General features: G+C 39.2%; 1 protein-coding gene across 6 annotated transcripts in view; it reads left to right on the top strand.

Moving 5' to 3' along the window:
* Window positions 1–2,579: 2,579 nt before the first annotated feature.
* The window catches only part of slc8a1b (solute carrier family 8 member 1b), a 118,837-nt gene continuing 111,542 nt past the window's right edge, over window positions 2,580–9,874 (top strand). For 2 of the 6 annotated variants that reach the window (XM_067514148.1, XM_067514139.1), the window contains exon 1: window positions 2,580–3,272. The gene's annotated coding sequence lies outside the window, so the exon portion shown is untranslated. The remainder of the gene's footprint in view (window positions 3,273–9,874) is intronic. The other 4 variants (XM_067514183.1, XM_067514165.1, XM_067514156.1 and 1 more) reach the window with 3 other exon arrangements.

Below are 9,874 nucleotides of genomic sequence, written 5' to 3'. Positions count from 1 at the left end.
TGACAGCTAGACTTCAATGCTGAAGACCATACTGTTTAACACTAGCCATTATAAACTCTCTGCCCGCTTTATAAGATACACCTGTACAATCTAATGCAACCTAACAGCAGCTCAGCTACAACTTCTACCTTTTCAGTGTTATAATTTCTAAGTGATAACTTTACACTTTGCTTATTATTGAGGTCACAGTCATTGGTGGAATTGTACTGGAGTAAATTATATTAGGAGATGGTTCTAATGTTTTGGCCCCTCAATTATTTTAAATAGGGTTTCCAAAACATTATAACAATCTTTTACTATAATACACTCCAGTACAACTCCACCACCCACTATGAACTTAATAATAAAGAGAGATTAGAATTATAACCCTTCGGACAGTTCCAACTTAAAAACTGAGAAATTATAACATTGTAAAAGTAGAATTCATGGCAGAGCTACTATATTGGATTGTGTTAAATTTTACAAGTGTACCTAATAAAGTGGTCAGTGAGTGCATATTAGACATTGTGAGTTCTGCTGTTCAGTTACTTATTAATTCACCTGGAACCGGTTATTATCTCACGTCACCCCACTGTAAGAGTTCTAGTAGTTTCAGTGTGTTGCTGCAGCGTTGTTTTTTTCTGAAACAGAAAAATTATACCATATTTTCAGCATGTATTTGTGGTATGTTTTAAAATGCAGGTTTAAGTGCATTTTAGTGCACAATTGAATATCAATTAAAATAAAGTTTATTTAAATTATTTTTTAAAAAGTGTAAAAAATTTAATGATTCCTGACACGAACATAAAATTATGATTGTAATACATTTTCATTCTTTCCATATAAGCAAAATACACTTCCCCCTACCCCCTAAAAAGGACAGGAATAAACTTTTAGCAACACAAACAATTCACAATAACAAAACAACAAAAAATGAGTTTCCTAACCAGTTGTGTATATTTTGGAAAACATTATCATTCCCAGTCAGTGTGTTCAGCTCAGATCTGTAGTGCTGTCTGCAGCCGTTTCTTGGGTTTTGACATGTCAATAATATTCACATACTAAACATTTTTTAATTTCTTCCTCAAATGCACAATAGAATGTCAGGAGTTGTTGGGTTGTTACTGTAGCATAAATTATTTCAGTGTTTGTACTTTTGTGTTTTCCAACATATTTGAAGTCAACATTAGCCTTCTAGCTAACATAAATTTACCACTGAGACACTGTCCCCACCCTCTCACACACTTGCACGTCCTCTGCTCTAAGAGCTCTATCTATGGGCATTACTGGGGCTGGAGGACCACTGGCATCCACCAACACGCCAACCGATGGAAGGGATTCTGAAAGGGGAAAGTCCTCCAGCCTTAAAGTGCCCCCTGTATCCAACTCCCCAATTCCCTTGATTGCCATTTCTCTGAGGCCTATAGTCACATTATTGGGATATTTAAAAATTCGTCTGTTTTTGGACTTGGGTTTCGACCCAGAGGTTTAGCTACTCTTTCAATGTAGTAAGTTCATTCTAATAGTTGTATATAAAATGTGAGACTGATCATTACACATAACATTTTCTTTGTTCAGTTTTTTATTGCATATGTTTTGATGGACCTCCTCAGTGTTATTTTCAAGTTCATTACTTTTGTAGTGTCGTTTGATATATGATCAAACTGCAAGTTGTATGTGGTTTTTTGTTTGTTTGTTTGTTTTTTAATGCGTAACCTTGCTCTAGACGTTTTGCGATTTAAGATTTGAAGGGATGGCTACCAGCCAATCAGAAAAAAGCGGCCTTTAAGACTAGTGGTTAGATGCAATAAGCCCAAGATTGGCTTTATAGCACAAAGAAGTTAAGACGCAGTAAGAGAAAGTGAGAATTGACACCTTTTTGAAATATTGTCAGCGGGAACAGTGTGTGTTTATGAGTGTGTGACACACAATGATAGACGCCGGGAGAGAGAGACAGTTTGACACGGCACAGAGGAGTAGGAGGATGAGAGCGAGCTGCTCCTCAGTCTGTGTGTGAGGGACCCGATGAATGCAACCCTGTCATCCAAGAATTACGTTCCTGTTCAACTAAACTGCAAACGCGATTACGTTTAACTGGAAAACACACCTTACGTTTCCCGTGAACGTGATGACAACACGTTGTTATGTAACGTAAATGTTTGAGTTGCAAATACGTTGATAGTGAACATATGACTGAAAAGTTGCCAAAAAATCCGAGCTTGCAGCATCACATCCGGTGTCGTTTTCTGCCGTAATACGCGATCCTACAGTACAATGCCCAGTTTTGTTTGACTTCAGCTTCGTTAAAGTGTTTTATGGTTGTGATTAGGCAGGAACAGGAGCTGGTGAGGGTCAGAGGAAGGTCGAAGGCTGGTTTAATAAAGGAAAATCTAACAGTCGTTTTATTGCTTTTAAAAAGCATCCAGAATATCGCTGTAAGCCTAAAGTCAGCGGTTTTCTTGCCTGAGCCTGGTCAGACACGCGGCTCGGACTCGGGGGACTAACCCGAGTCCTTTCTAGTCCTGGGCATTGTACAGCCGGCACGACCCCGGTCCCTTTCGCTTAATGAAAGCATCGTTTCATTCAATAAAAAAAAAAAAAAAAAAAAAAGACGTGGTTTCGGAACGTAATAATTACGTTGCCCAAAAAACGTAGTCGCGTTTGCAGTTTAGTTGTATGGGAGCGTATTTTTTTAGGAGACAGGGTTGATGAATGAGACCTGCGTGGACCTGCTCACACACATACACACACACACTTTTTCATACACTCCCGATCTCATCCGCTCTCTCCCTCTCTCTCTCTCTCTCTCTCTCTCTCTCTCTCTCTCTCTCTCTCTCTCTCTTCTTCTCTTGCGCTTGCACGGAGCGAGTAGGGGGGAACGAGAAGGGAAGAATGAGGAAGAAGTCCGCTGTGCAGCGCGCCTCGTCCCAACAAATGCGGGTTTGCTGATGAAGCGCCGCTCAGGTCAGCACATCTCACAGGACGCTCAGGTCGCGCTGCATGGAAACAAGGAGTAGGCAACAGCAGATAACAACAGCAACAAATAAAAAACTGTCTGTGCATGGGAATCTGGACTCCTCTCCCCTCCTTTTGTGCGTCTCGCTTGGTGGATACGCCGTCCTCGCTGGCGTATAAGAGCTCCCTGCGGCTACATTACCATTCCCCACTACTACCTTAACTCTATTACTACTACTCCTCTTACTCCATCTACTGCTACTATTACTAGTAGACATATAGTGCTGCTTTTACTACAGACCGGTCTTCTACGCAGTGTGGACACTCTGGATAGAAAGGTAGGCTGTTCCCGTTTCTGTGTGCGTTTTCAGCGTGGATAAAGATGTTAATCATGATGAATGCTGGGGGGTCTTTGCCACTATTTCAAGTGAAATCTAGTGAAAGCAAGTGTTTTTTCACTAGGTGAAAACACTTGCTAGGTGATGTGGATGGGTGAAGTGATGGGATGAAAACGGGACAGTGTCGCTTCATGGATTCCCGATTGGAGACTTTAAAGCACCATGCGTCGGTCGGGTTTGGATGCGATGTGGAGACGATGTTTCCTCGCATCATCCTTCCCCACTACACTTTCCACTCAGCGCTTGTCCATTGTGATTTTAGGTTTATAGACAGGGGGTCACTGTTTAACATACACCTGGGTGCGATGGAAGGTGCTTGTTATTTGATTTGCATTATATGAGCAACCGCTTTAGACTCCAGATTCCGCTTATTTAATCTGAAAGGGGGGGATTTTTTCTATTGTTTTTTGCGCTTCACTTCCACCCTGTTTGCCCGCTCTTCTCTTTCTTCCTCGCACGTTAAGTCTGACCCTTCTCGCTTGTTTCGAAAGGAATCATGATTACTGATGCAGAGCACGTTCAGATACTCGCACCTTTTGCAGGCTTCGGATGTGGAAGTTGTGTGACAAACATGCGCAGTACAGGCAAAAATGATCCCCCAGAGATGCTAATACTTGCTGTGGATGAATGATCCAGGCGCACAGTAGCGCATTTCTGCAGGTCTCCATCCTTTGCGCCAAACAATGCTGTTCAGGGCGATTGCGTGCCTTCAGTGACATTAGTGCAGAACGTTTTTTTTCTTTATCCTCAAGCAGAAAAGGACAAGATGGTTTTTCTTGTCTTAAAGATAGAATTTGGGGTCCTTATTACAGAACCTTATTTTACCCTTTAACTACTATCTCTAGCTAGTGTTATAAAGGGGAAATAGAACAGTGGAGTGTAGTCTGGCACATATAATATTAGAGGCAGAAAACAGAAGCTTTTCATTCTCCTGATATAACACGCTTCGCTTTGTGAGAACATGAGGCAGGTACCACCAAGGCTTTTGAGGCAATTCATTTCCAGCTGACTTCAGTCAGAGCTTTATGTGCATTACAGAGAAACTGTAGCTCAACCACTGTGGATGATATGAAATATTTATTTATCACAGTGAAAAACTGCAACCCTGCCAGAAGTCTTTACTGCTTCATTTATCATTTCAAGACCGATTTAGTTGGTCAGGCTAATTGACAAAATCATCCTGCAATATGCTGAGGCTTCAGTGTAGACATCACATCCAGCTCAGATTAGCAGTAAAGTGAATCATTTTCCAATAAAAGCTGACCCCTTTTCTGTACACTGACAGCAGATTCAGGCCACCTCTCAGTGGGTTTGTGTCAAGCTGTGATTGGGCCTGTTCTTAACCCGGTTGAGAAGATATAAGTGGTAGGTGCAGCATACCACATGATTATAGGCTACAAAGGTGTGTGATGTGAATAGTCTGTCACTATTGGAATCACTGTGAGATTCCCGCTAGACCCAATTAATTAAAAATTGTATTTTTATGGGTTATTGTGGATTTCATGTTTTTTTTTTATTAAAAAAAAAGAGTGACAATGATTACATATCACTCAGATAGATACGTAGATAGATATTTTCTTGATCCAGGTGGAAATTCAAGACATCCAGTAGTAGTTTCTACATGTTGACACCATAATGGTTGCACTCCAAAAAACACTAGAACATTAAAACATATAGAAGCACCCTCGGTATGGGTAAAAATCAATAAATCGATTAACCCCCCACTGCAAAAAATATTCCTTCTATAAAACCTTAAAAAATTCTGTAATACAGCTTTTAGGTGCTAGTGGAACTTGTGCATAAATTGAGTGACGGATACTCTCTAGTATCGATTCGACTATAAGTAAAAACGGTTATTTAGATGAAACTTAATAAATGGCTGTAATACTTTCCATAAAGCTTTTAGGTGTGGGTGGGACTTCTTGGTATTTGGAGTTAAGAAAACCGAAGTAGAGCATAAATGAAAATACCAGAAAAATAGGTTCCGACAATTTTATTTAAGTTAGCAACAAGAGATCTGAAGCAATAAAATCAAACACATGAGTACACAGTGAAAAAGACACTCTGTGTCAGTTCAACAGCAACCATGTTTAACTGTGTATGCCAGAGTAAAGTGCTTGTTTGAGTCCTTCCAGATGTTATAAACTCCTGAGACTGAGGACGTACATCATCACCCTGAGTCAAATGTAGCATCGACTCACCACACCCTCAAGACCAGTCAGCACTGATGTTCCCCTGGTGATGCTGTTTGTTCAGTTTTTGATGGTCCCCATGAATGTAACTCAGTGTTGTTCCCTATAAAACACACAAAACACTTACTGTACATTTGTGGTTAGAATTTTGATGAAGTACAAAGGTTAGGTCATCAAACTTTAACAAGGGTTCAGTCCTTTATTCTTCCTTCATTAATATAAACTTAAAAAAGTGATTAGCTACAGATTGAAAAAAACAGAAATTTAATTGGCTGCCTCAATTAAGTTTTTATTGAAATGTTTTTCTTAATAAAAATACTCATTAATTCAATGGCCTCACCTTCTGAGTTTGGTCTGCACCCATCCAGCTCTAAATCTTGTTTGTTCATCTAAAAGATAAGAATTTGTTACACAAGAGTAATGCAAAAGTAAATGGTTATCATCTTGTATAGTAAGGCTGTGGAGGCTGTGGTGGACTCGGATCTCTGGCTGGTGTCTGCAGGTCGGACTGTAGCTGTAGCAGGCCGGAGGCCTCTATTGCTCACAGGGTCCAAGCTGTTACCTGCTAGTCTCTGTCCAATATATACAAATGTCCTCTCCTCAGCACAACGACACTTAATAAACCAAAGCTATGCTAATGTAGCTAGCATGCCAATGAGATAATTGGCATTATAATGATCAAAAACTGCATAGAATTACTAGAATATTAGTACAGTAGAATTATATGTACACATGTACACGAGTCTGTACAAAAGGTATGAAGGGATTACCAAACCAGCGATTCACAAACACAATTTTAACAAAGGGAAAAAATGAGTTTCTATACCCTTTAATAAATATTAACCACTGGTAACTTCAATAAATAAATAAAAAATAAATAAAATAAAATACATAATTTGTTCTGTTTACTTCTTCATATTACATTCAAGCAGTATATTTTTCATTTTATTGAAAAAGCTGCAGGTTTGTTGATCTAGAGGTTGAGCCATGTCAACTGGGCTTCTTCCTTCTTGGTTGGAAATGTTTCACCACTCATCTAAGTAGCTTCCTAAGTGTGAGAGAAACTTGGCTAGTTATATCCTCCAGGGTGGCCCTTTGTTTTCAGCCAAGAAGAAAGAAGTCCAGTTGACATGACCCAACCTCCAGATATTGCTGGAGTTTTTATTTTTCAGAAATTAGGTCAGCTTAAAAAGTTGTTTTCACCCAGGTCCTATGTTCCCACGCACCAAAGAGTGGTTCTGCTTCTTTCTTTAAATAGAACCCTGTTATCTACAGTTGACTGTAAACATGTTCAGCTCATAGCAAGAATACAATAATTCTAATTTAACACTAGTGAAGTGAAACATAAACATGACGTGACAGATTTAGAGACAAAGAAAGCAGTTTTGCTGCAGAAAACCGGTCCCTTGAAGTACATGCCATTTTCCAGCTTTAGATATGACTTTTTAAGTTATGGATTTTATGAAGCCGTTTGGAATTTTAAATATTCATTATTAATAAAGATAAATAATTTCTAAAAATAAAACCTAAAACTAGTACAGTGTAGCATAAAGGATAATGTGTGTAGTCAATGCAGCCATACTGATGAGCCATGATGATCCATCATAATTCAGTGGCAAAGAAAATGGCTACATCTTTATTGTATATGGAATGAAACCCTGACAGACAGATGTGATCAAATCTGTTCCAGTACTATTAATATCACAGTATGTAAACAGGTAATTGCAATGCTAACCTTAGTAAAAGCATTGTAAACAAATGTGCCAGTCAGCTTTTATTGGCCAATACATTTGATCTGGTGCACTACAGGGTGGCATAAATGGCAGACATGTTTACAGCACAAAACAGGGTGGCACAGGTCTAGCACTTAGTGCAATTAATGATATGTGGAACCTCTGCTTACCTTTCCACTATGATAAAAAGAAAAACATGATAGGAAATACTCAAAAACCATGGCAGTAGATTATTATATAATAATTCCAGGCTACCAGCTTACTCTGACACAGCCTCTGTATTTTACAGCCATTTTTACAGCATGCAGATTAATATAATTGATAATAACAGTAATATGGAAAATGATACATTCAACTCTTAACAGGATCTAAAGTATTTTTGCTGTGTTGTTGTAGTCTGTGTAGGCAAAGCAGGCACAGCTACACAAAACCCTTAGGCCCCAGAAATAAGATATGGATGAATCCATGGTGGATAACATGCGTGACATTGTATGACATAGTACACAGACAGTACCAGGCTAATCAGTTTTAATTTTCTGTATATAGCAAAAGCTTGTCACAGAAGCTTTCGCAGTCTGTACGACCCATTTGACTCACTCTCTCTTTAAACTTGTTTGGATAAGAAAAAAATGTTAGATAAAAAGACTGATGAAAGCTGCAAAGACAACATGCTTTATCAGCTTATAAAGATACGGCATATGTATAAGCAAACAGAATGATCCAGGAGTAGCCAGACTCAACCCTCTTGGTCTTCTCTCTTGGTGTTGACCAAATGGAATGGAAATATATTTTTAGCTGCTAAATGCTCTATTGTCAGCTTGGCGCTAACTTGTCTGTCAGCAGTTTGGTGTATACAGTGGGTTTATCAGAGCTTTTTTCCGCTGATAACAGGTGTCTCCTGCTGCTGAAAACAGGGGTCATGACAGAGTAAACCAAAACCGGCAGTAAAACCAAAAACCATGAACTAAAAATGCTAAAATGCTCTGAGATCAGGAAACCTGCCTGCCAAAAGTAATCTTTGTGGGCTTACCACTATGAGTGATTCCTTTCACATTACAAATGGGTCATTTGACCCATTTATTTTAAAAAAGATGAGTGTAACTTTAAGCATGTTATAAATTTATTTATCAATTCTTTTTAGGCATAGATGTAAAGATGTACATCATTGTCTAATAGACATAGTGGCAAGCAGTACGAAATAGTCCTGTATTTTGCCAGTCTGATAATGTTCCCCACACACATGTAAAAATATGTTAAGATATCGTGGCTAGAGTATTAGCTGAAAGATCTCAGTATCATTCTATTGATTGTAAATGCACATCAACAATCTTCAGTTGTTTGCAGGGGCTAGTGTGAATGGGTGTTCATATTTTTTTTTTTTTACACACAAACCTACCCACATGCATCCGGTGGAACATCCCCGTGGTTTTATTTAATGAGCAAAGGTGAAGGAATACATTTGTACCCCTTTGTAACTCTACCAGGCTTTATCTTTTGCTTTTCCGGGAGACTTTTCCCCATTTCCTACACAGCACCCCTCCCATTCAGTTTCTTCCTCTTTACATTCCACATTTTTCTTGCTCTATTTCAGTCACACTTTAAAGTTTTTTTTATACTCCTTCCCCACAGCGAGGAAAATGCACCTCAGACAATCACGACAGCATACTGTGGCTTTATTTTGTTTGTGTGTTCTCATGCAGTGCATGCTCATGGTTAGCATCTACATCCCTTTAAATAACTTTACCACTACATCACTTGTAATGATACGAATACTTGTACACGATTCAGGATCCATCAACATCAACAGCTTACACAGAAAGAGAATTATTGTCTTTTGTACTCACCTTTCTCTTCCACTTTCTCTCTTCTCTGTCTGTTGGTCTAATCAGCTGTCATCCTGTCACCTTTAGGGGCTGTCTTCAGTGGTTCCTGAGGAATAGCAGTATTTGGGCAGACATGGAACAGCTTGCCTCAGTGCAGACCATGGTTTTAGCTTTTTCAACTTTATGTATCGTGCTTAAAATTTTTTCCTCTAGGGAGTACAGTTCACCAGTATGTTAGTGTGTGTGTGTGTTTGTGTCTGTGCGTACTTGTGGGACTCCTGTTGTGTCGATATAGATCGGCTTATGAAGTCACATGGTTGGCAAAAAGCTGTACCACATTAAAAATACATTATAATAATACAATAATACAAGGGTGAAGACCACCTAGTTTAAGGTTATTGTAAAATTAGGCTTCCAACAAGCCGTTTAACTTAAATAACACTATAGGTAGATTGTCCCTACCCTATTAAACAACCCATAGTAAATAGCATCTCTATAGCAGTTATATCTTATAACAGCACCAGTATGGCAAATGCCATGGCAGTTCTTTGTCCTCATGGACTGGAGCATATCCCAGCTGTCATAGGGCGAGGCGCGGGGTATGGCCTGAACAGGTCACCTTTCTATCTCAGGACCCGGTTACAATAATAAACGTGCCATTAATATTGTGGAACCAAAAAACGATGTTTCCTGTGTTTCTCCCTTGTTTGTGTCAGTTGCTACAGTTGCTAGAGGTTTCCTACAGCTGGATGACACAGGTCAAAACAATATCCATCTGCTACTGTGGAACCTCC

This window comes from Channa argus, chromosome 1, assembly GCF_033026475.1.
Source record: "Channa argus isolate prfri chromosome 1, Channa argus male v1.0, whole genome shotgun sequence".
Lineage (NCBI taxonomy): Eukaryota > Metazoa > Chordata > Actinopteri > Anabantiformes > Channidae > Channa > Channa argus.
This window is presented reverse-complemented; position numbering and strand designations above follow the sequence as displayed.